The sequence below is a fragment of the Cynocephalus volans genome, chromosome 2 (assembly GCF_027409185.1).
Source record: "Cynocephalus volans isolate mCynVol1 chromosome 2, mCynVol1.pri, whole genome shotgun sequence".
NCBI classification, from domain to species: Eukaryota; Metazoa; Chordata; class Mammalia; order Dermoptera; family Cynocephalidae; genus Cynocephalus; species Cynocephalus volans.
The window spans coordinates 64,139,040-64,165,102 of NC_084461.1; the positions used below are offsets into that span (position 1 = coordinate 64,139,040).

The 26,063-nt window shown below is 41.0% G+C and overlaps 1 protein-coding gene across 2 annotated transcripts in view; it reads left to right on the plus strand.

The window, feature by feature from the left end:
- Positions 1-26,063, plus strand: part of SV2C (synaptic vesicle glycoprotein 2C) — a 182,596-nt gene that overhangs the window by 73,960 nt on the left and 82,573 nt on the right. The gene's annotated exons all lie outside the window — the stretch shown is intronic.

Sequence of the window (26,063 nt, forward strand, 5' to 3'; positions counted from 1 at the left end):
GTCCTGGAGCCCACCAAGAGTCGCCTCATTAGAACAAAAGACACTCCTGTCACCCAGGAAATTCCAAGGGATTGGGAGCTCTGGGTCATGAACCAGGGATGAAGACCAATATATTTCTTTTCTTATAAATTACTTATAATATCACAGTATACTGTTGCATTTGCTTTTTTTTTAAAGCCCTTGCTTTCATTTGTTTCCTATGTGCTATAACTCTGGGGTCCCATTTTCTGCTCCACCCTACCCCACCTCCGCCTCACCTAAGTGGAGGAGAGGATACACAGATCAGCAGCAGCATGTAAGGTAACACGACTTACCATTGTTCATGCAAGTGCCTTTATTCATCCTCTCTGGCCTGGTCCAGAGCTCAGCCCCGCATTGGCCTCACCTCTTCTGGCAACTCAGAACTGGGATGGGAGCAGAAAGAATCCTGTCTTGTGGGAGATCGATTCACAGAACTTAAGAGATGTCTCTACCTGTCCACGCTGCCCAGATTCCCTCCTCAGTTTCTCCTGTGTACAAACTGTTCCTGCCACCTTGGAGTATTTAAAGGCTTCTTGTTTCTGAGCAGTACTGTCTTGCTCAGAAGCCAGAGCCCCAAGTTGCTTTGCCCACAAACTGTAAAACACAGGGGAAGGTCAACACAATCCAAGAATCAAATTCGATATATAAAGAAAAGGGAGGGAGGTGTTCTGGCTGTGTGTGTGTGTGTGTGTGTGTGTGTGTGTGTGTGGTGTGTGTGTGTGTGTGTGTGTGTGTGTGTGTGTGTACAACATATGCAAACAGACTGAAGTTTGCAAAATAGAAATACTGTATAAGTTAAAACTACATGTGACTTCAAAATTTATTCTTTGCTCTATCTAAAATTTCATCAGTCTAAAAAATTAGATTTCAAAAACTCACTCTTTTCTCATTTTCTGTTTTACTGCTTTTGTTTTAGAAAAGAGCAATTTTTCATTATAAAGAATAATTCTGTAAAGTACCTTAGTGAATTTTATTCACTGCTAAAACCAGACATAGACTTTAGTAGTCAGATGCATTGCAATTTGCTTTACCATACTGAATTATAAAATTCACACTCTTTCTTTTGATAAACTTAAAAAGTTACATGAAAATTGAAATTGTATTTAACAACAGTAACAACAAAAACAAGACACAGGAATTGGTTACCTGGCTTGAGATCTTTTCTTTGCCGAACATTTAAGTTGAGTTTGGAATGATAAACTCAAGTGATGGGTTTCTCATTTTTACATGGTTGCTTCTGAGCCAGAGATGCCTTATATAGGTACGTCCCCATATCCACCATGAGGCTTGTCTTCTGCCACCTACCGAGGAATTAAAGGAGATTTTCCTCTTTCATCTGGGACCTGAGGACCTCAGCCACCCCAGAACCTTCTTCTGTTGAGCAGCATCTAACTCATGCCCCTCAGCTTGCTGGTTCCAATGGAAGAGCCACTTAGGAATTGCTTCTCAGAACTCACAAATAAGGAGGGGAAAAGGAAATGCAGCGCTTAGGCAGAGTCCAGCTTGACCCAGCATTGCTTCCTGAGCTGCTGCCAGTCTCTCCATGTGCAGACTTTGTGCAAATTAAAATAAGGGGCCCCTCCACGTGGACCAGTTGCAACCTACCTATCTCTGCCAGGTATTCACGCAGGGCACACCCCGACAACTTGACATGGCAGCTAGATTACTTTTTCTTTCTCTCTCTTTTTTTCTTTCTCTCTGAGTTCAGGTTCCTTCTTAGCCCACCTCCAGGCCAGCTGTGTTCTCTGTCCAGCCTCTGATGGCAGCACAGCTCCTTGGCTGCAGCTGAACTTGCTCCAGGAGCTCCTTGGCTCTGCATTCATTACAGTCCACTTCCTGGTCCTCCTTTTCCATCATATTGCTGAGATTTTACCTGCTGGCCTCCTGAAACTCACAACTCAGGTTGGCTTCTGCAGTCTGCACATGGCTGCCTGATTGTTTTATTTTTGGTTTTTCCTCCCTAGGGATCCAGTTCCTCAGACTCTGCCTTTCACACACCTCTGCCCTTGAACTGATAATTATATATTAATTACGTGTACAGATTTTTTTCTCTTGCCTTGCCACTCATCAGTTAATGGAAGACCCACAAAGAATAATCACAAGCCCCACCTTTATTTTCCCAAAGCACATGTAAGGTATTTCTCATTTATAGCAACAAGGGCTAACGGATCCACATATAACTGGAATGAGGGAAGTTTGTAAACCGTAAACAATGCACGAGAAGTTACAAAAACAATCACAAGGCCATAAAATTAAGTGTCTGAGGCTGACATTAACTTTTATGTTGATGGCACCTGGAGAAATAGTGGCCTGGTTAGGAAGCTTGGTAGCACAGAATATTAAAATCTTATACTCGTGCTTTATTGAAATGAAGGCTTTCTATGGCCAGAAGTATGGCAAAAACAACAAATTATTTCAACCAATCCTGTCTACAAATTAGAATCAACAGGGGAGATCTTTTAAAACACCTTGCTGAGTCCATTGTTATATTCTTGCAACATGAAGAGTTTTAATTTTTTTTAAAAAAAAGGTTTAATTTTAAAAATCTTGTGCTGAGGCTTCTGGGGTGATGATGGTGTTCTATATCTTGATCTGAATGGGGTTTTTCAGGAATGTTCTCTTGCAAAAGTGCATTATGCTTGGTGCTTAAAACGTGTGCACATCACTGTATGGATGTTACACTTTTTCATAAACCCTTTTTTGGTAAGCTTATCACTTTCCCACATCCCGAAATTACTCATGCTTCGGCCCTACTCCAGATCAATAGAATTAGACTCTCTGGGTTGGGGACTCAGCATCAAGATTTTTTATTCTTATTTCATTCCCCAGCTTGACTGAGACATGACTGACAAATAAAAGTTGTATATATTTAATGTGTACAACTTGATGCTTTGATATATGCATGCACATTGTGAATTGATCACCACAGCAAGCTAATTAACGTATCCATCACCTGATGTAGTTATCTTTGTATGGGTGTATGTGATGAGAACAATTACGATCTACTCTCTTAGCAAATTCGAGGTATACAATGCAGTAGTATTAACTGTAGTCACCATGCTGTAGATTAGATATCCAGAACTTATCTTATGACTGAACATTTGTACCCTTTGGGCAGCATCACCTCATTTTCCTCAACCCCCAGCCCCTGGAAGCCACTGTTCTCTTTGTTTCTGAGTTCATCTTTTTTAGACTCCGCATATAAGTGAGGTCATGCAGTATTTGTTTTTCTGTGTCTGGCTTATTTCACTTAACATAATGTCCTCTGGATTCATCCATGTATTTGCAAGCGGCAGGATTTCCATCTTTTGTAAGACTGAATAATATTCTTATGTGTGTGCGTGGTGTGTGTGTATGCAGTTTAAAAGTTTTATAGTTTTTACAGTTCTACAATTTCAGGTCTTACATTTAAGTTTTTAACCCATTTTGAGTTGATTTTTGTGTATGATGCAAGAGAAAGTTTCAGTTTCATATTTTGCATGTGAGTATCCAGTTTTCCCAACCATTTATTAAAGAGACTTTCATTTCCCACATTGTGTATTCTTAGTTCCTTTGTAGAAAATTAGTCGATTGCATATGCATGGGTTTATTTCTGGGTTATTTTGTTCCGTTGGTCTATGTATCTGTGTTTATGCCAGTAACATACTTTTTTGATTACTATCGCTTTGTAATATAATTTGAAATCAAAAAGTGTGATGCCTCCAGCATTGTTTTTCTTGCTTAAAATTGCTTTGGCTGTTCAGGGTCTTTTGTGGTTCCATATGGATGATGGTTTTTTCTATTTCTGTGAAAAGTGAAATTGGAATTTTGATAGGGATTGCATTGAATCTGTGGATCACTTTGGGTAGTATCAACATTTTGACAATATTAATTCTTCTGATCCATGAATACAAGATATCTTTAGATACATTTTTGTCTTCTTTAATTTCTTTTATCAGTGTTTCATAGTTTCCAATCAATAGATCTTTCATCTCCTTAGTGAAATTTATTCCTAAGTATTTTATTCTTTTTGATGCTATGGTAAATGGGATTGTTTTCTTAATTTATTTTTTAGATACTTCATGGTAGTGTATAGAAATGCAACTGATTTTTTTTATGTTGTTGTGTATCCTATAACTTTCCTGAATTCATCTATTAGTTCTAACAATTTTTGGTGGAGTCTTTAGAATTCTCTCTATATAAGATCATGTCATCTGCAAACAGAGACAGTTTTACTTCTTTTCTGATTTTGATGCCTTTTATTTTTTTTCTTGTCTGATTGCTCTGGCTAGGACTTCCAGTACTATGCTGAATAGAAATGGTGAGAGTAGGCATCCTTGTCTTGTTCCTGGTCTTAGAGGAAAAGCTTTCAGCTTTTCACCACTGAGTATGTAAGCTGTGAGCTTGTCATATATGGCCTTTACTATGTTGAAGGACATCAATGGTTTTTTAAAGCTCCAGGTGATCCAACAAGCAGCCAGGGTTGAGATTCTTCAGCTTCCTGCCCTTCCCAGTAGGTCATCTCAGAAGCCTGTTTTTGGGGAAGGGCAGGATCCCTGGGAGTTCATCCTATGCAGAGAAGGCTGTAAGGAGAACAAACCTGACCTGCATAATGTATTCATTTATTCAATGTTTGAGTATCAGCATTGTTGGTTTCATCCAACCTAAAGCACTTTCACACTCATCTGGTTCAAAATCACACTTAAAAAGTAACTTTGACATCCAGACAGCTCTTCTTTTCAATAACACATCTTTTATTTCATTTAAAATAGACAAGGGGTTAAAATCCATCCACTTTTCCTGCAGCCTCTAAAAATTAAAAAGTTTTGTATTTTCCCTCTGAATTCTGCATTGGGTGAATGATGTGACAACGCATAGAAAAAAGAGCAGGTTGGCCCCCACCCCTTCACCCCTCCATCCTCTCTCATTGAAGAGGTCTTTGAGTGCCCTTCACCTGTGTTCTGAGGAATGCAGGAGCATAATGAAGTGAGCCAGAGCCAGGTGCTGACCCTTCTCACACCAGCGACAGGACGTGCTCCAGAGGGAAGGAATCAATAAATGGCAACCACATTGCAAGTGTGTTTCAAATGATAAATAATACACAAGAGGCTCATGCACAGAGCAGCTCTTTCTTGCTTCTGGGTGTCTCCTTCATGTGTTTGTGGCAGAGCAGTCAGTGAGCAGAGCCTGAGCCTAGTGTCATGAGACTTGAATTCTGACTTCAGAATGCAAAGTAGACCTCGAGTTTACCACTAAGGATTCTGGAAGGAAATCTGGAAGGATTCTTGTGAAGTTGGACACAACACCGGGAAGGGCATTGGGACTGCTTGTGGGTGGTGAGGTAAGATGTGGGCTGTGGCCAGGATTTCTGATGGACGGTGGCATCAGGCTGGCCTGCTGAGACCTAGTTTCTACACCCTCATTGGGTAACAATGGTGCTTTCCCTTCACATCACCACTCTTGGAGTTGAAAATTTCCCCAGAGACAGACAGTTGCCAACATCTGAAGGTTTCCATCATAAAATGCCCTTGCCAAGCTCTGGCGAGACCTTAGGAGGCACAGTGCTTGGGTGTTGTCACCACAGGGCCCTTTCCTGCTGCCACCTCCATTCAGGAGCTGTGAGCCTATCTGTTCCTCCCCCTGTAGCAAAGAGCCTAGAGCAAGGGAGGAGGAAGAACAGCAAACCCAGAGGGAACTGCCCTTGCCTCAGAAATAGGGGCTGCAGCAGCTGGGGCCGGGTGTTCAGGAAGTGACCTCCTGACCCAGCACCTACACTCAAGCCTGGGCCTTCCACCCTGCAGTGGGAATTGGCTGCCAGTTCACAAAAGAACAAGCAATATTTTCCAGAACAGATAGCTCAAGTCTAAAGGTTCTCTTTCAGCCTTCCTCCCCTTCCTCCCTCTCCCTCACACCCTAGTAATCAGGACACATCGGCATTTAATGGAAGCCCTGTGGCCTTCAGGAGAAAATGGGAACAGGGAGCTGCATCACAGGCACTTTGCCTCCGTGGCTGGGAGCTTCATTTAGGCCAGGCTTGGGAGTTGCTGCCGGGTCACGGCATGGTCCGCTCCATTAAACCCTCTGTCATTTTCTCTTTTAAATTCGTGTGCACAGCAGATGAGGTTTTCTCCCCTGCTGTGGGCATTACAGTGTGCAGCAAGGACGTTCAATTGGCTAAGCGAAAAGATTCTCATTTTAGCATGAAATGCCTCAGCCCCTAAAGCCCACAGCACACTGGGCTGCAGCCAGCATCTACAACGGCCCATAGAGCCTCCGCCTGGGCTGCCCTGCACTGCAGATGTGATAGGGCCAAGCTGGGGCTGCCCGTAAAGCCCAGACCCACCCATCCCCACCTCTCCAGCCACAATCAGATGTCCAGACTTAAAAATACACATATTCCCGAGGCTGTGCGAATTACCAAAACGTCCCCACGTCCTTTGATTACAAGATGTGTGCAGCTAACACATTCCTTCTCCCTAACAGTGAAATTGGGGCAGGGAGGGGAGAGGAAGGGTGGTACTGTCTGGTTGAGGAGGGAAGCAGGAAAGGAATTGGCTCTTTTGTTCACAAGAAGGAAGGCACTGTGCCGAGAGAAACAGGGGTGAGGCGAGCGGTGAGCTCTGTGAGGCTGTGCGGGCCGCCCTGGCCCCACTCACCTGGGCAGCACTGTGCTGAGGAGCCAGCCTGATAATCACGTTAGAGCACCCAGCGCATAAGTAGTACCCGAAAGTGGAGCTATTACTGCTCTCAGGTTCATATCCCACATGGGAAACCCTGACTGTGGGAGCAGCCCAAACGTGAGCCAAGAGGGAGAGGAGCTAAAAAGTAGAAACCTTGACTAGAGGTTGAAAAGATCAGGAGTCAGAGGAGAGGAAAAAATAGGATACAAGTTAACATAATGAGAGAGAATCAAGGCAAAAATAATACTGTAAATCCTCGGTTACCCGGAAGCCCATGAATCAGAATCCTCTCTTCATTTGTTTGTTGGATAAATTAATAAGCAAAGGGCACATACTGTATGAAGACCTATCTTCAAGGATGGTACCACCCTCTCCAGGTAGAAAGAAGAGCCTGACAACCTGCTGGCATGTACCACCAGCCCACCCTGTGAGTTACTTGGACAGCACGAGGCCATGCTCTGTCTTGGAAAATCTGGAGACAGGCAGTGGATGGAGTGGTTAATAGCATGGACTTAAGTGTAAGGCCCTCATTCTGAGCCAGCTCTGCCACTCTGTAGCTTTGTCACCTTTAGGAGTTACCTAGGCTCGTTGGTTCCCAGCTTCCTGATCTATGAAACAGGCATAACACTAATGGTATTATCTAATAGAATTGCTGTATTAAAGGACTATGTACAAAAGTGGTTACTTTGCACAGTGCCTGGCACGATTGTTCATTAAGTGTAGTCTCGTGTTTTCACATTTGGGGCTGAAGTTGGGGTGGGAGATGAAGAAATAAAAAAGATTAAAAATAACTTACTCACCTTTTCCTAGCCATGTTTTCTCAGTTGTTTTCCTGTCATTTGAAGTTGTGGAGGTGGATAAAGAAGGGGAAAGATTCAAGAACAGAACTTGTAAGCCATGCCAAAGTGTTCTGTGCCTATTCCAGGGTGTCACGGGAGGCCTAAAATGGTAGCCAGGTCCCACTCAGCAGCCCAGCCAGGACACATGCGTGCCAGGTGGCCCTGAGCCCTGCCTGCCCTCCCAGCTTTGCTGTGTTTCACTGAGTATTACAGCCCTGAAGATTTTATGCTCAAGGGTCAGAATAAGACATTACAAGTGAGATCGATTTGGTACATCCATGTATACCAGTATGAATTCTTAAATTGTTCGTTTTAGGGTCAATTCTATCTATCATCTCAACAAAATGGCCCTTGGCCTCAGAATTTCTTCACTCTGTAGTTCACTTTTCCCCATATGGTGATAAGATACATCAGCTAAATAAACAATGATGATAAGCCCTTTAAGGGCTTAAGAAATGGAGGTGAGATAAAAAATGCATTATCCTGGTCTAAGTATATGGCCATTTCTTTTAGTGGGCCTGTTTCGTTGTTGATGCTGCCCAGAAGCAAGTGTTCTGGAAGTCTTGCATGTGAAACATAGCCACAGGCCAGCCGTCCCACTCCAGCCCTCCTGTCTGTTTCCTCATCCTCAATGCATCACCTCTTTATTTAACAGCGGTAAGAAAACGCCAGTGGCAAGGACATGTCTATCTGCTGGGGTGCAGATGGTCCCCTGCAGACCCGAGAGACATGTTTGCTTTCTTGAGGGATTGAGAATTCTGCACAGTTCTGGGAAACGCTTTTCCATTCTCACTCTGACCTTTGAGGTTTGTATAGTGAACTCAGAGGAGCTGCCACTTGTGTTGAGAGGTAAGCCAGTTATCATGGAGTTGAGGTCTTAACTCTTCCATTCAAGCTCACCAGAAAGGGAAGGGGAATCAGTCACTTGTGGAGAGGCTTATGTGTCCCAGGCATTTTAAGATCATGGGAAAATGAGCTTAAAAATATGGCAAGTTCCTGCTTCTGTGCTGATGTGAAGAACTGTATGCTCCTGTGCTGATATCACTGCCAGGTGACACTGTAGAGCAGGGGTTTGTGACTATGGCACTGTCCATCACTCAGGTAGTCAGGTGAAGCCTACAGACCTCTTTCCAGAATAATATTTTTAAATGCAGAAAGTGAAATAAATAAAATTATAAATAAAACCAATTGTTTCATAATAGTTACCAAAAATGTATCGGTGTGTTAAGTAACAACATCTAGGGATAGGTCTAGTAGCTACCATAAGTTTGAAGTGAATGTGAGCATAGAAGCTGGAAATCAACTAACGCTATCTTCTGAATCCTAGGACACCACCGATTCTTCCTAGATTCCCACATTCCATGGCTTCATCATCTGTATTAGTTAAAATTAGGATTGACTGGATATAAAGAAAAAAATTAACAGAGGCATAAACAAGATACAAGTCTGCTTTACATCACATAAAAGAAGTCTGGATGGAGGTTGTCCAGGACTGTTGTGGTAGCTCCACCGCCGTCACCAAAGGCCCCAGTTCCTTCTATATCACTGTTCCACTATTCTTATGAGAACTGAACACATTCCAATGAGTAGGTCCACATTCTAGGAAGCACACAGTAGGACAGATGTATAAGGGTATGTCTGTGCTCCTAGAAAAAATCTTCCTGGAAGTTCCACACAAATCCACTTAAATATTGGCCAGAGCTTCAGCATATGACCATACCTAGCTACAAGAGAGTCCTGGAAATGTGTAGTAGTCTTTCATTTCAAGCAGCAAGAGAAGACAAACCAGGCAGAGTGGATATTGGGAAGCAGCTAGCCATCTCTGCTACACCGTTTCATTTTTTCTCTGAAAAATCTTTTAGGAATGTTCCTACATTTCATATTCAAATATTTAAGCATAGTCCTTCTGTATTAGTTTTTGGATTCAGGTAACAGCAAGCAAGTCTGGCTAACTTAACCAGAATAGGAATTTATTGGAAGACTATGAGTAGTTCAAAGAATAGTTAGGAAGGCTGGAGAAAGAGGATCAGAAACCAGCAAGGGAATCCTTCCTTAGATGGCTGACATGGCCCATCAGCACACTCAAAATATCAGCACTCAGACCCAAAGAAAACACTTAGAGTTTAAGAAGACAGCCCAAATTATACAACTTTAGTTTCCAGTGCACCAAGGAGCTTTTATGTTGGTTTGATTTTTCTTCAAAAGGCATGGGGAAGGAATCGTTTTCTTTGCAAGATGTAATCTTTAGGGGCATCACCTGCTGTTAGTAAATCATAACTGCTTAAGCATGACATTACTGACAAGTCACCTTCAGATGAGGTGCTTAGTGTGTTAAAAGGAAAATCTGGGCTCGCTTGAAGGGGGGTAGAGTTTGGGCTAGCATGCCCTTTGTATGTTGCTTTCAGAGAATGCAGGTACGAGGCTCTCAAGAGCCCTAGCCAGCATGAACCCTCTGCAGCATTTCAGAGTGGATCAGACTTCCCTGGCCCTCAGATCACTGTTGGCTAGACACCTGGGTCTTCCAAAAGCAATTGTGAATCCCAGCCTGACCAGCAGACTAGATCCCTCATGAATCCTGGAGAGAGTAGGCATCTATATGTATAACCAGAAAAGTTGGTTTCATTTACTGTAGATATAGGTGCCAACTCCAAGAGCTGTTGATGTTAATGTTAGCTTGAGAACAAATAGTGAATGCATTTTATAGTATAAAAAAATTAGTTTAAAAAAGTTAATGGCAATACCAAATGCTTGTGAGGATGCTGAGAAACTACATCTCTCATGCATTCCTGGTAGAAATGAAAAATAGTGTGGCCTGTCTGGAAAGTGATTTGGCCTAACATGTAAACTAGCAGTAATACTCTTGGGTATTTATCCCACAGAAATGAAAACTTATGTCTACACAAAAACTTGTACATGATTGTCCATAACAACTTTATTTGTAATAACCCCAAACTGGAGACAACTGAATGCCCTACAATACCATCGGATGCTACTCAGTAATAAAAAGTAACAAATGATTGATTCAACAGCTGTGTGGGCCTCAAGGGCATTTTGCTGAGTGAAAAAGCCAACTTCAAAAGGCATATTTGCATAACATTCTAGAAATGACAAATATAGGTATGGAGAACAAATTCATCATTGGCAGGAGTTATGGGTGGTCAGAAAGAGGGGAGCAGGTGTGACCATAAAGGGAGTTCTTTGTGTTGACAGAATAGTTTGGTATCTTGATTTCCGAGGTGGTTACATGAATCTACACATGGGATAAAATGACATTGAGCTCTATACAAACATTGCATCAATGTCAGTTTTCTGCTTTTGATATTATTCTGTAGTTATGTACAATTCACCATTAAGGAAGACTGGGACAGTACATGAGATCTCTCTGTACTGTCTTTTAATTTTCTGAGTCTATAGTTAATTCAAAATATAAAGTAGAAAACAAATGAGTAGTATCTTTTTAAAAGGAATTTTTAGGTACATCATCTTATTTATTCTAATAATCTTGGGATAAAAAGCAACAGTAATTGTTATTCCCATTTTTTCAATGGAGAACCCATTGCATAGAAAGTCTGTCATTTCCCAAAGTGACACAGATAATGGAAGATTAAAAATTAGAAGCAGTCTTCTGACCCCATTTCTTTCAAATGTTCTCTAGATGTGACAAAGTGAAGACACTTTCCCAAAGATCAGCAGAGGGTTGTCTGGAGCCATTTTAAGTGTCTCTCTGATATAAATGTAAATGTGTGCCTGTGTGGCCCAGAGGGCATCTGTACCATTATCTGCCCAGGTGATGTCGCCACAGCCTCTTGCCAAGTATTCCAAGACCTAAGCCTCCATCATTTGCCATAAGTAAAACCAATTGCATGCAGAATTCTTTGTTATTTAAAAATCATCTTAGTGAAGATTTCATGAGAGACAGAAGAGATTGTTACATCACACATTTTATAACCCACATTTGGTAAATCCTCATTTGACATTTGTGTTTTCCTCAAAGATGACAGTATTTCTTCTCTCTCCCCTCCCCATATAGCATGTGACTTCACTGGCTCCACTCCCCTTCCTCTAAGAATCTGCCTGGCCCACGACCCTCTCCTTTATGATGCATAGAAATTAAGCTCTGTCCACCTTCTCACTCCAAACTTTCACACCTCACCTGTATCAGTCAGTTCAGGCTGCCATAATAAAATACCATAGACTGGATGTCTTAAACAACAGAAATTTATTTCTTACAGTTCTGGAGGCTGGGAAGTCCAAGACCAAGGTGCCAGCCAATTTGGTTTCTGGTGATGGCTCTCTTCCCGGTTTGCAGGTAGCTGCCTGCTTGCTCTGTCCTCGCATGGCAGGGTGGGGGCCATCTCTCCCTCTCTCTTGCTCTTCTCATAAGGCCAGAGTCCTGTCAAATTAGGGCCCCACCCAATGACTTCATTTAACCTTAATTACCTCCTAGAGACCTTATCTCCACATAAGGACACTTGGAGGTTAGGGCTTCAAACCAGGAATTTGGGGGACATAATTCAGTCCACAAAGCCATTCATTGTGATCTTAGCAAACAAAGGGCCCTCTGCCTATTACAAGCACTCCCACCCTTTGAAGCCATTGGGGGTTTTTAGTTTTTTCTAATGTTTTTATTTTCAGGTACCTACTACAAACCTAACTTAAAACACTGACCTTTTTCTGTCTGAAATAAGGTCTATAAGAACTCCCCATCTTCTCTCTCTGCACATTTGTATATTCTGAGCTAGACAAAATGCATATGTGTTTCTTTGAAAAGAACTATTCTGAAAATATCCTTGCTGGGCTGAATTCATCATTAACCTAATTAGATCTTTTATCCAAGGCTTACAATTAGCACCATTACCAAGTCTTGGTAACTAACTGCTATGCTTCTAAATTAACTTTCACCTGGAGAAACATAAAAATAGTCATCAATTTCTAAAATGTTCCTTGTTTGAGCATCACAATCATTCCCCACCCCATGATTAATATTGAACTGACTTAGAGGGCAAGAGATACAGTATTGTGGAAAGGTAGAATATGTTTCCCTCATATCTTAGGGCACAAGTTATAAAACCTGGGTATCGTTTTTCTTCCATATGCATAGTGGTGTCCCCAGAAGGAATACTCCCTTAATTTGCCCATATTGTTAGGGTGAAGGGTTGTAGACCCACTCATCTGTTTGTTTGTTTGTTTTAGTGGCTGGCTCGTACAGGGATCTGAACCCTTGACCTTGGTGTTATAATACCATGCTGTAACCAACTGAGCTAACCAGCCAGCTCCACCTGTTATTTAAAAGCACACTATTCTTTCATTTGTAAGGATTAAACCTACTTCATTTTTTACACAATGACCTAGCAGTTCCTTGTTTTCTTATGGGCTGATTTAGTATTTATATTTTATGTAGCTGTCTCTCTATTAGAATCAAGTTTAGGTTTGCCCTCAGTTGCTTTTAGAGAATCTCAGTGAAATCTAAGGAGACTCAGGCTATGGCATCTTGGCAAATGAGGCCATTCAGCACAACTGAACCACACTGAGGATGACTATGAAACTGATTCCCTGAGATGCACCATTAACCACCTAGAAGAGAGCCTTGGCTGAGTGGATTGTTAAATAGGACAGAGTTTGAGATTGAAAGCATGATGGGGGGATCTAATTATACAACTAAGTAATTCCTAAAGGCATCCTTCTCAAGTTTAGAAGGTGCTTCTTTAGGAAGTACTTCATCTTTTATGTGACATTGGAGCATGTTTCCACTTGAGGACAGATGAATTGCATTACTCAGTTTTTACTCATTCCCACACTCACCCCTTAAGGAGCTCTTCAGCTGTGCTGCCAGCCACACTGTGGAGTGTACAAGACAAAAGGAGCCAGTTGGGGCTTGGACAAAACACCTGCAAAGAGGCTGGAAAACAATAGTCTGAGAACTGTGTGGTGGGAAGATGCCAGTGGTCAGGCTCAAAATATCTCAAAATCAAAGGAGACGAAATATGGCTAAAGGAAATGGTGTGTGTTAGAGCGGAGTGGGATGGTTTCTGTAGATCTTAATTGAACAAGAAAATGCTCTTGTATGATCTAGTGGTAGTAGCAGAGGTGAGCTATTTAAGCCATGAGTATATTCCTTGCCCAGTTGTCTCAGTGATTAGTAGCATATCTTAATGAGATGACTGACGAGGGTTGGAAATCAGTTGAGGAAACAATATATTTTCGCTATCTAAATTGTTCTATGAGAAGTGGATTCTAGGACTTTGCCATCATTACCACTAAACAAACCAGAATTGAGCTTTTGTTGAGGGTGTAACACTGCCCCTTCGGGTTTGGCAAACATGTTTTAGGCATCTGCTCTGTGCCTGGCTCCATGCTGGAAACCAGAGTTGCTTCTATGCTAAGGTGTGTATAGAGAAACATCTGTCTGCAGCAACAACAAAAAGTCCGAGTCAAAACCTTGCTTGTCATCCTCCCCATTTCAGCCTATAGGTTCAAAGCACCCCTTCCTCAACTACTGTGGTGGATTTGGGAGCTCAGCCTCACTGGGGCCACTTTGAACTCTACTGCGCTCTTCAACATGCAAATGGTGTTACTAGTTAGATGTAGGGTGCACATCAGCCTGATGGGGTAGGTGGAGGGCTGGGCAGTAGTGAGCCAGAGCGAAGAGGAGTTGTAAAGAGGCAGAGGAGCCTTGGTTTCATGTGGCTAAGCAGTTTAAGACTGAGATGGCCAACTTAAATATTTTAAGGACCAAGCAGGTGACATACATAAGTGAAGCTGGCAGAAAAGGGAACTGAAGCAAACAGGAGAGCCCACACCCTCTCTAAAGGGTTGGCAGCTAAACTGCAACAGATTCCTACCACACAGGTAATGAAAATTGATGTGGCCAGATCTGATTGCCCAGGAGAAGGCAGAATTCTGGATATTTATATGAAGTCTCTTCAATTTTTAATCTCCCCATCTTTTATTAATCCTTATGGAGATGTACTTTACGTAAGTGTGAGGTAGAACAATGGCTTCCCAAAGATGTCCACATCCTAATCCCTGGAACCTGTGAATTTGTTAGGTTACGTGGCAAGGGAGAATTAAGGTTGCAGGTGAAATTAAGGTTGCTAATCAGCTGGCTTTAAAATAGGGAGATCATAGTGGATTATTCAGAGTGCCCCATCTAATCACAAGAGTCTTTAAAAGTGGAAGAGGGAATGGGAAGAGAGAATGGGAATGGGAAGAAGGAAAGACTCAGCTTGATGTTGCTGGCTTTAACTTCAAGAAGCTGGAAAAGGCAAGGAAACAAACATATTCTTTCTGAAAGTCTGCATAAGGAACACGGTCCTATCAACACTTTGATTTTAGTGCAATGAGACCCATTTTGGACTTCTGACCCCCAGAACTATAAGATAATAAATTTGTGTTATTTTAAGCCACTAAGTATGCAGTAATTTGTTACAGAGCAATGGGAAATCAACACAACATACAATAAAATTCACCAATTTTAAGTGACGAGCTTTGAGAAATGTATGCAATTGTATAACTACCATCCCAATCAAGATATGGAATAGTTCTGTCACCAACAAATTTCCCCATGCCCCTTTGCAGTCAATTCTCCCATACCATCACTGGCCCCTGGTAAGCAATGATCTGCTTCCTATCTTTTCTAAAATTTCATATAAATGGAATCGTACAGTATGCCATTTTTATGTCTGGCCTTCCTGACTTGGCCTAATGCTTTTGAGACTCATCCAGGTGGTTGGGTGTTCCAGTAGTTCGTTCCTTTCTATTGCTGAGTAGTATTCCAGGCGTCATCATCAGTTTGCTGATGCGTTCACCAGGTGATGGACCTTTTTGGTTGTTTACAGATTTGGCTGTTATGAATAAGGTTGCTATGAACATTCCAGTACAAGTCATTTTGTGAACAAGGATTTTTCTCTTGGGTAAATACCTAGCAGTGGTATTGCTGGGTAGTTTGGTTAGTGTGTGTTTAACTTGATGAGAAACTGCTGCACTGTTTCTAAAGCAGCTCTGCTTTAATCCTCCAATGTTTGAGTGTTGGCAACTAATTCAAAAAGTTTTCAAAACTCCGTATGAGCCAAACGGAACACATTTGTTTGCTAGATGACAGATTTGGCTCAGAAGCAGCTGGGTTTAAGACAAGGTGAGCTGTGCTGGCCTGGAGGGGAGGAGATGGGTGATCAGCCTGTGTTAATGGAGAGAAATGGTGTCTCTCTGGGAGCTTGAGTCGGGGGAAATTTCAGAATTAGAATAAATGCAGGTGGGACTCCCATGGCCACTGACCATAGGGCACCTGGGAAACAGTTGTGCCCCTAAACCTAATGGAGTTGAGCTGGGCCCTAAGATAAAAGGGTGACCTTTACCCTTTTCTCCCAGTGACCAGAGAGAACAAGAGCTTAGTTTGGGTTTTTTTGTTTGTTTGTTTTGGTTTTTTAAAGATGACCGGTAAGGGGATCTTAACCCTTGGCTTGGTGTTGTCAGCACCATGCTCACCCAGTAAGCTAACCGGCCATCCCTATATGGGATATGAACCCATGGCCTTGGTGTTATCAGCACTGCACTCTCCCAAGTGAGCCACAGGCTGGCCCAAGAGCTTAGTTTCGATCAGGGGCTGGACACAAGCCAGAGATTCTAGAAGGGGCGGGGCCTGGGCAATGGCCTGCTGAAGGAGAAGAGAGGACCTCAGGAACCTTCTGGAAGCGGCAGTGGGTTGCAAAACGTCTGATTGGCAGGTGATGACACCTTTCATGAGAATTACCCTTGGTGGTTTAAGACAATTTTCAGAAGAGTTATCTCATGAAGCAGATAAATGTCAAATTATGTTACAACCTGTTCTGCACAGGGGCTGCCAGGCAGAAGCAAGCATCAAAAACAAGCTGCAGGGCAGCTCCTCTCAGGACCGTCTTCCCTCTGCCAGGTGCCGTTTGTGCTCAAGGATGCTCCAGGCCAGCTGTACAGTTTCCGTCTTGCAGTGGACAGAGGGTGGAGGACCACGAGAGAAGAAGAAGGAAAGACAGGCTGTGGGAGGGGCAGGTTCCCCTTCCTGACTCCAAGGTGGTACCAGAGGGACTAAGCAGGAGGAACTATTAACATGGGGCCTTGCCGAGGGGTCCCCCACCCCTTCTTGTGCCCGATGCACACCTCTGCCTTAGAGAATTTTCTCCATAATTTCAATAAAAAATAAATGTAGGTTTCTTTAGTATTGTAAGCAATTTTTAGATTCTGTAAGGCCAGGGATGAAGCCTTAGTCATCTTCATAACCTACGTGGCACTGAACACAATGCCTCTCTCAGACTGGCCCACAAAAAGTGCTTTGCTGAACTGAGTCACAGAGCCCTGTAATAAATGACCTGCTCAGGGTGTGAGACCCCTCCACACGCGTGGTCAAGACCACTGTTCCCAGTTCTAAGTAGTAGTACTGAATAAGCTCGTGTTGTGAGGTTACTTTTGCCTTTGTGCATCAGCATTTTTAGGAAAGGGTTCCAACCCTGGTGGTGGCTGCGGCTGAGGGGACTGAAAGGGGAGGAACTCACTTTGTTCCATCATATTTCACTTGGCTCAGATCTCCATAGGAGCTATTAGGTAGACTAGCAGAATTATAGGTAGGTCTCCACTGCCTGAGGTTTTGTTGCCACTAAGCTACTGCTAGATTATTGTAATTGAAAGGGGTTCTCAAGCTTCTGGGGGCTCTCTGTCTCTGTCTCTGTCTCTCTTTCTCCCTGTCTTCCTCTCTCCCTCTCTCCTTTTTTTCTAGCCTATGACTAACACTTAGTGCTAAAGCATTCTACCAGTGGCCTTTGCAGGCTGCCCAAGGGATCCAGACTGTGCATTTATTTACCGTGTCAGGCATTTATTAGGTACTGCACTGTCAGGGAAAATGTCCCTGCTATTAAGAATCAACTCCAGCCAAATCAGATCCACCTGGGCATCTGTCAAAGAAAAGCCTGTCAACATGGTAGTGGTTGAAAAGTGACAGTGCAGAAGGTGGTCTGTGGTGACCTGAGAATTTTTCTATAGCTCACAGCAGAGGAACGTCACAGCAGAGAGGCTTTGGAAAATCAGAAATCTGACTGTTGCACATGGTGGGGAGAGCTGTACTCCAGGTAAGGGTGGCAGGAGAGTGGAAAAGACAGAAAAATCCAGAACTGAGCATCTAGAAAATGAAGGCAAGGAAACCATAAATCTGCCCTTCAGACTTCCATGGTTTTATTTTTGAGATCAAAGTCAGTCTCCCAAGGGGAAAGAAAAGAACTGAGAGATGAGAGTGAGGGAGAGGTAACAGCCACTCATCCCTTGAAAAAATATTTGGTGTCAGTAGCTTTCTCTACTAACATTTATTGAGCATTTCTTATGTGCCATACACCATTCTAAGTAAAGATACAATAATTCTTTAATTCTTATGACTTTCCCATGAAGTAGGTACTAATATTATTTACATTTTCCAGCTAAGGAACTGAGGCCCAGAGAAGTTAAGTGACTTGCCTGAAGTCACACAGCTAGTAAAGGGAGGAGCTGGGACTCAGGACCATGCAGCATGCTTCCAGACATCACACTCTCAGAGGGTTCACTATACTGTTTCCCATTCTACTGGGCTGACACCCAGGAAGCTGCTTGTACATACTCTGGCAAATGCCCAGCTTTGTGTCAAAGACTCTTCAAGTTCAGGGCAACACCCTTCCCCCTCCTCTTCCCCCAGGATGGGTACTCCAAATGGCCTAGCCAAGAGAGCAGGGAAATTTCTAGAACCAACATTTGCATAAACTGTGGTTGGAAATAGAATCGGCCTGCCACCTCCCTCCCCATCCCCACACTCTATGTCTGCCAGGCTGAGGCCCCTCATCCTAGTGAGAGAAGACGACACGGCCATTGAAAGCTCTCCCCACAACATCCAACTTCGCAGTGTGTTTGTTGCTTCAGAGCCTGTGGATCTCTGGACAGACGGACAGGGTTTGCTCCCAGATCTTAAGTTCCTTTCCTCAGGCTGGATGCTTAGAAATCAGCAGGAAGGTAGTGAAATAGGCAAAGACCAACTGCTCGTTCCAGACAGTCAGCCCAAGCTCTTGGCCCTTCTGTTTCCATTTGGACTTGGGGCAAGTCTTGGGGAGGATTTGTTACCAGGAGCCATGTCAGCTGAGCCTTACTCCTTTAAGATTCTTTCCCCCTTCACACTCACCTGCATGTAAGTCCCTTCGTTGTCAGTTCTGAGCATCCCAGTTCCAAAGCTAATGTGTAGTTAGCCCCTACTTTTCCTTTTTAGAGAGGCAAGAAGGTACCCAGCAGATCAGCAAGAGAGGATAGATGTGGACAGTGCCCTTATCCTATGCGGGCCAGATGGCAGGAGCCCAAGCCCTCCCTTTACCTCAAAGTCACGCTAAGGCTGGGCCTTGATGGTTGAGAACTAAGAACAACAGGTGGAATGAGGAGGTTGAGGGGGAGCTTGAACTGTGATTCCTCTAAATCACACGGGGGAGTACATGCTGCCATTTTGAAGAACGGTATGATTATGCTTGTCAAAATATATAAATATATACACGCTTACCTAACATACTGCATTGCTAGTATATACCCAGAGAAATTCATATGAAATCCATAAGGGACCACGTGTAAGGATGTTCACAGCAGTGTTTGTGAAAGGAGATAGTTGGAGAAGTCTGCCCATCACTAGGGGAATACGTATGCAAAAGGTGGTGGAATATTTTGCATCAATTAGAAGCAGTCATGGCAACATCACAGATCATAAAAATAGTGCTGAGTGAAAAGAGTTAAAAAAAAAAAGTGAGGACTGTATCATGTTGCTGCTATGTAAATGAAAAGACTACTTATTTTACAAGAATTTATTCACATTCAAATCCGTAGTTAAAACACACTGGCTATGGGGGTGGTGGAAGGGAATGAGAGTGGGGAATGTCCATAAAAAGGACAAATAACGATGCACGTTATGTGCACGATGCTGTTGACAGTGTGGTAGTGTGGAGGGTAATTAATTCAGCCCTCTGCACCTGAGGTTGAAAAAGAAAACAAAATGTCAAGAGTTTCGTTGGAGTTTGTTTTGATATTCATCTGTGCAATATTGTCTGAGCATAAGATATGTAAAGAGCACAATAAAGGAGCACGGTGAGTCCTGGGCTAAGAATCCGAGGCCGTCTTCGCTTACACCCCTGCACCCTTGGGTTCACCATGCCTCAGTCCTTGACACACATTGACTAGAAATGTTTACTGTTTCCTTAATTCTAACGTAACATTCTGAGGTACTATGGTGAGTAATTTATAAAGGCTGAGGAATGGATTAGGAGCTCTGTGAATGAAATTTCTCTGCCCAGTGCAGGAATCGGCAGGATTAATTAGCACCTAAGAAAACAGTATAGCCATAGTCATTTCCAAGGTTCCAAAACATCCCATCAGTTCAGCTGTTTTTCTTCTGACCTTCAAAGACACAGATGTTACAGTCACTATTCTGTGCAATAGATCGCTAAAGCTTACTCCTCCTGTCTAACTGAACTTTTGTACCCTTCGGTAAGTATGTGAGGTGATGGATTTGTTAATTAGCTTGATTTAATCATTCCACAATGTAAACATATATCGAAATATCACATTGTACCCCAGAAATATGTAATGTATGTAATTATTATTTGTCAGTTTTTTTAAAAGGCAGATGTTAATGTATCAGCACTGCTGCAGCTCATGACTGGTTCTGTTTCTTCTGGTCTTGGGAATTTTGTTATCAAAATATTTTTTATGTCACAAAAATGAAACTGCATTAATTCACAGCATGGAAGGACAAGCTGTATTAGGGAGACTTCTGTACATATAATTATTTTAAACAAATGCTGTTTTATTTTCTTAAAGTGTCATGAATTGTAATAAGCCAGGATATACATGGGCATATCAGTTTGATTTATATGACTGCAACATGTTTTTCAGTAAATATTTAAATTTAAAGGAACTGGTAATTTAGAAGCACCTACATTATGTTGCTAAAACTGCCTAGCCACAACAATGTAATATCTGCCCTTTTTGCTCCAACAAAATTAAATGCATGCATCAAAAATTCATGCTGAGCAATACAATCACTGTTTCTGAAGAAAGTTATGACTGGAATTCTAGAGCACAATTCCAAATAACATGCCCATTTTATCAAACTCAGTATAACATATTCAAGGTTTGCCTGCAATTTTCTTAATCAAAAGATCTAGCAAATTCTCAGAGGAAAAGTATTTTGGAGTTTTTAACTCAGTAAGAGTCAAATGCCTTACGTCTTTGGTACTATGACTTCCAAATTGGAAGGATCCAAAAAGATGAAATTTTATTCTGATATGTTGTTCTGCTTCTTCAGTGGAGAAGAGGTTTGAACAGCAAATAGCAACCTGATTTCAGACCTGTTTCTATTGGTCGCCTGCAGAGTCACTGCCACCATCCTAAAAAAGAAGCATCCTGGCACTCTGTAAGAGCATTATAAATCATAGTTTCATGTTGGTGAAGAGGTTATTGATTTACTCATTTTTCCCCTTCCCCTCTGTGGAGACTTTACTGGGAAATTGAGGTTTCCTTTATGCAATATATTATAGCCAATCAAAAGGGCAGCCTGTGCTTACCTGATTTATAATGAAAGGTGATACAGGTGAGTTATTTCACACTGCTCATCCTGCAGGGGCTGTAATCAAGAGATAAAAGCTAAAGCAACAACACACGCTGGCCAGACTTCATCATAATTATTTATTGCATTTCCTAATATAGGAACGTTTGATCAGTTTAGGTGGAAGAACTAACATAGTTAAAGATGATGCATTAGCGTTTCATTTTTCTTTTAAGGCCAGCTAACATCAAATATTCCTGTAGGTATTACAGTACTCTACCTAAGTGTGATTTGATTTAAGTGACATTTTTCCATAAAAGAATCAGGAAAAAAAAGACAAGACAAACAGAGATTTATCCATGGGGGAAAGGGGGAATAAAAGTAAATAAGAAAGGGGTGATGAGACATCTAATAACTTAGAAGACACAAAGTTGAGAAATAAATGTTCTTAGTAAAATAAAGAGGTGTCACGAAATGCCTTGGTGGCAGGGTTAACAAGGCTTTGTTAGATTTTTCTTCCCTGTTATGTTTTCTTTTTCTTTTTTAAAAAATATAACAAGGATATGCACATGTATTTGTTCAAATAACAAATACATAAACTGAATAACAGATGAATGACAAAATACTCTGTAGAAAGTAGGGCTTCTGACTTTCACAAAAACTGGAGATGTAAAACTTATTGAAATTTACATATTTCATTTTATAATCTCTACAATTATTTGAAATAGCTCTCCAAAGTCTTTCAAAATCATGCAGATATCAAATTAATTTCAACAGAAGATGAATACACTTTTCAAAGGCAAATTGATTTCTAAGCAAATCAACAAGTCAACTTAATAAAAAGAAGTCAGGAACAGAAATTAAATATCTAAGTTTAGCTACATAAATTGCATTTAAAAAATCAATAAAACAATATAAACACAAGGTCACTTCAAAAAGTCTGTGGAAAAATAGAATAGAAAGATGCTGGATATCTCTCCACAAACATTTGTTTGCTTGTTTAATTTTTTTCCTTATTTTTAAAAAAACACTAAGATCATAGAAAATGTCCTCTGACCACAATAACAGAAGGAAATGTAGAAAACTCACAAATGTGTGGAATTAAACAACATTCTCCTAAATAAACAATGGGTAAAAAGAAAAATGACAGGGAAATTAGAGAGTACTTTGAGATAAAGATCAAAACACAACATATCAAAATTTATAGGAAGCAGAGCTCGTGCAGCACTTAGAGGAAAATTTGTACTTGTAAACACCTATATTAAAAATAAGAAAAATCCCAAATCAGTAATGTAAACTTCTACCTTAAGAAAACAGAAAAAGTAGATTAAAGTTAATCAAAAGCAAATATAAGTAGGAAATAACAAAGATGACAACAGAAATACATGAAATAGGAATTAAAGTATAATAGAAAAAATTAACAAAGGCAAAAGTTGATTCTTTAAAAAGATCAACACAATTTGCAAACCTTTATCTAGACTGACCAGAAAAAAGAGAGAAGACTGAAATTACTAAAATCAGAAATAAAGTAGGAGCATTATTACTTTGTCACTATGGCTCTTTGTGGTGGTAAGATTTAGTTTCTTTCTCTTTTTCATTTGTATTTTTGCTCTACCAGTGAGTTTTGTTCTTTCTCATGTATTCGTGGTAGTGACTACCATTTTTCAAATTCCAGATGCAGGACTTGTTTGAGGATTTCTTGTAGGGCTGGTTGTGTGATGGTGAACACCCGCAGCTTTTGTTTGTCTGGATAGCCTTGCTAGATATAGTATTCTTGGCTGGCTGTGTTTTTCATTTAGTATTTTGAATATATCATCCCATTTTCTTCTGGCCTGTAGAGTTTCTGTTGAGAAGTCTGCTGTTAGTCTGATGGGGGCTCTGTTATAGGGGACTTGCCACTTTTCTCTTGCTTCTTTTAAGATTCTTTGTTTTTGAGCTTTGCTGGTTTGACTACAATGTGTCTTGGAGAGGACCATTTTGGGTTGAATTGTTTGGGGATCTTTGAGCCTCATGGATCCGAAGGTCTGTGTCTCTCCCTATACCAGGGAAGTTTTTCATTATTATTTCATTAAACAGGTTTTCCATACTTTTTCCATTCTCCTCCCTGTTGGCTAATATACCCTCTGCCAGAAAAGTAAAATGGCATTAAAGACCAAGATACACAAAATGGCGCCTGAGAAAGTTTTCCGGAAAACCCCCACCCAGAAAAATCCCCTAGCTGCCATGTCACCTTCCTGTGCGCAAATTTGCCCACCTATGAGAAAGTCCCAGCTCAGCTTAAACCCCACTCACTTCCCTTCCCTTCCTTCTTAGCCAATAGGAACAGTCCAGCTCAGCTTAACTGGGTATAAAAGGCCCACCCCAACTCTCCCTGCTGCTGCTCCCACTTTCAAGAGGGCAGCCCACTTGTTCATTTTGCCTGCCTAATATACTTTGGTTGAGTCCCTGTCTCCTGGTGTGTCTTATTTTGCACTAGGGCTGGGGTTTTTCCTTTCACTCCCCTTCTGGAACACCCACAATTCTAATGTTTATGAGCTTAAGACTGTCTGCTAGCTCTCTTAGATTTTCTTCATTTTTTATAATTCTTTTTCCTTTTTTTTTTTTCTGCCTGGATTATTTTGAAAAGACAGTCTTTAGGATCAGAAATTCTTTCTTCTGCTTGTTCTAGCCTGCTACTTGAGCTTTTGGTTGTGTTTTTTATTTCATTGTGTGAATCTTTCAGTTGCATGAGTTCTGCTACATTCTTTTTTAAGGCATTAATCTCTTTGTAAATTTCCTTCTTCATTTCCTGGATTTTTTTTCTTGTTTCATTATGTTGTCTAACTGAGTCTTCTTGTATTTCAGTGAGTTTCCTTAAGATTGTTGCTCAGAATTTATTTTCAGTCATTTCAAGGGTCTTTGGCTCTTTGCCTAGGACCCTAGGCATGCTCTGTTGCATGCTTCCGGGCAGAGGGGGCTGTGGCCCTTGGTTCTGTTGGTTTTTTTTCTAAGACATGATATATGAGAGTACTTCAGAAAGTTTTGGGAAAGATAGAATTGAAAGATAACATGAACTTTTTGAAGTACTCTCATACATTTCTCATAAGAGAAATACAGCAAAGCTTTCTGTCTCACAATGCTGAGAGAAAACATTTCTAAAGTTGTGACATTTGTACTGTGATGTTAAATATATTTATGGAGGGAGATTGAAATTACAAAGAAACATAATAAAAATCATGTCAATATAAAAATTTAAATACAGAGAGTACTGTAATAAGACTAATGTTTGCCGCGTGGCTGAAACTCAGGACACAGAATCTTACTGAGGTGTATTGTGAATGTTTGTATTAAAATCTCAGGCTATCAATTTCATACAGCCTTTGCTTAGTGCAAAAAAATGAATTAAAATTTAAAAAAATACAAGCATAATAAAACGTCTATTGATCCATTTTCAGATTCAAAGATAAAATAATGATTTTCCAGATCCACATTTTTTTCCTCTTCCATTTAGCTCACAGATACATTTAGTACATTTTATTAATTGTGTCTCCTACAGCTGAATGTGACTCCTTTTGCATCTAAATGTATTAAATGAAGGAGAAACATTTGGTGATATGAGCTGTCTTCCTCCCCTCTACCAATCCTATATGAAATTAAAGAATCAGTGTACATTTTAGAAGATGGAGTGATCTAATCTGGAAATTATAAGCTGTAGAGTTCAGTGGAGGAACCCATGTTTTCTTACAGAGAAACAAATCCTTTGCCTCAGCTGAGCCATTTTTTCTGTAAGATAAAATGAGATAACTTTTTTGGTGGCGGATGCTCCACACACCATGTCACCAGCATACCAAGAGACTTTTAATACATCTCCTTAATTATCAAACAAAACTGGCTCTGTAGTGCCATGGATAGCACACAAAAATTACTTTGTAGCTTCAGAATACATTTTATCTTTTTTAGTTAATTTTTTAAATATCAAAGTAACGTATGTCCATAGTCCTAAAAATCAAATACCATTAAAAAATTGTAATGAAAAGTAGCAATTCTCTGCCACACCCTTACCCACCCTCAATACCTTCTCAAGGACAACTACTTTCAATTTTTAGAGTTGTTTCCTCTGTATTCACCTTGTTTTTTTCTAAATAACATAGATCTATTGTTTTTCCCATGACGTGTCTATGTTGCACATTATCTGTTGACTAGCACAGAAGTCAAAAATTAGTCCTCTTACATCCTCATCCCACACCCAAATCCTCCTCATCCTGTCTTCTCAATATGGTTACATCGCAACATTGGGTTATATCAGTAATCAGAATTTACAATATTCTGACTCCTGCTGAGCCAAGTAGTATTTTGCATGTGATTACTTTCTCACATAATTCTTGCCTTTCCTGGAGTTAATAATTATGTTCTCTTTTCGTTTGCCTGGTTTTCTATGTGCATTTCACAAATTCTTCATATATCCATGGCCTCTCAATATAGCTTTTTCACATACTGAAATGTATTAAGTGACCCATCTTTCCACCATTTTTTTACTGGAGACATTTCTCCCAGAGATCTTGGTCTTTCTCTTTCTTAGGTCTGCTGCATACCTGTTTTCCTGGGACTTCCCTCCACTGCTATCCTGAGTCAATCCCCTATTTCTGGGACTCCTAGACCTTTTGACTTATAACCTCCTTTTGATGAAGTACTATTCCTAGCAATTTCCTTAGAAAAGTTACATATATAACTTTTTTTCATATAAATGTGTGTGTATATATGTATCTATATGCTATACTATATACTACATGATATACCATATACTAGATTGCTAGTATGGCTAGGTATAGAAATCCTTTTGCCTCAGAATATTTGATGCTATTGCTTCACTCTTATCTAGCATCCAGTGTTGTTATAAATGTGATACCTTTCTGATTCCTTTTGCTTTATATATGAGCTGAATTTTGTCTGCAAGTTCCTATCTTCTCTTTGTCTGTGGCATTATGATCATAATATGCCTTC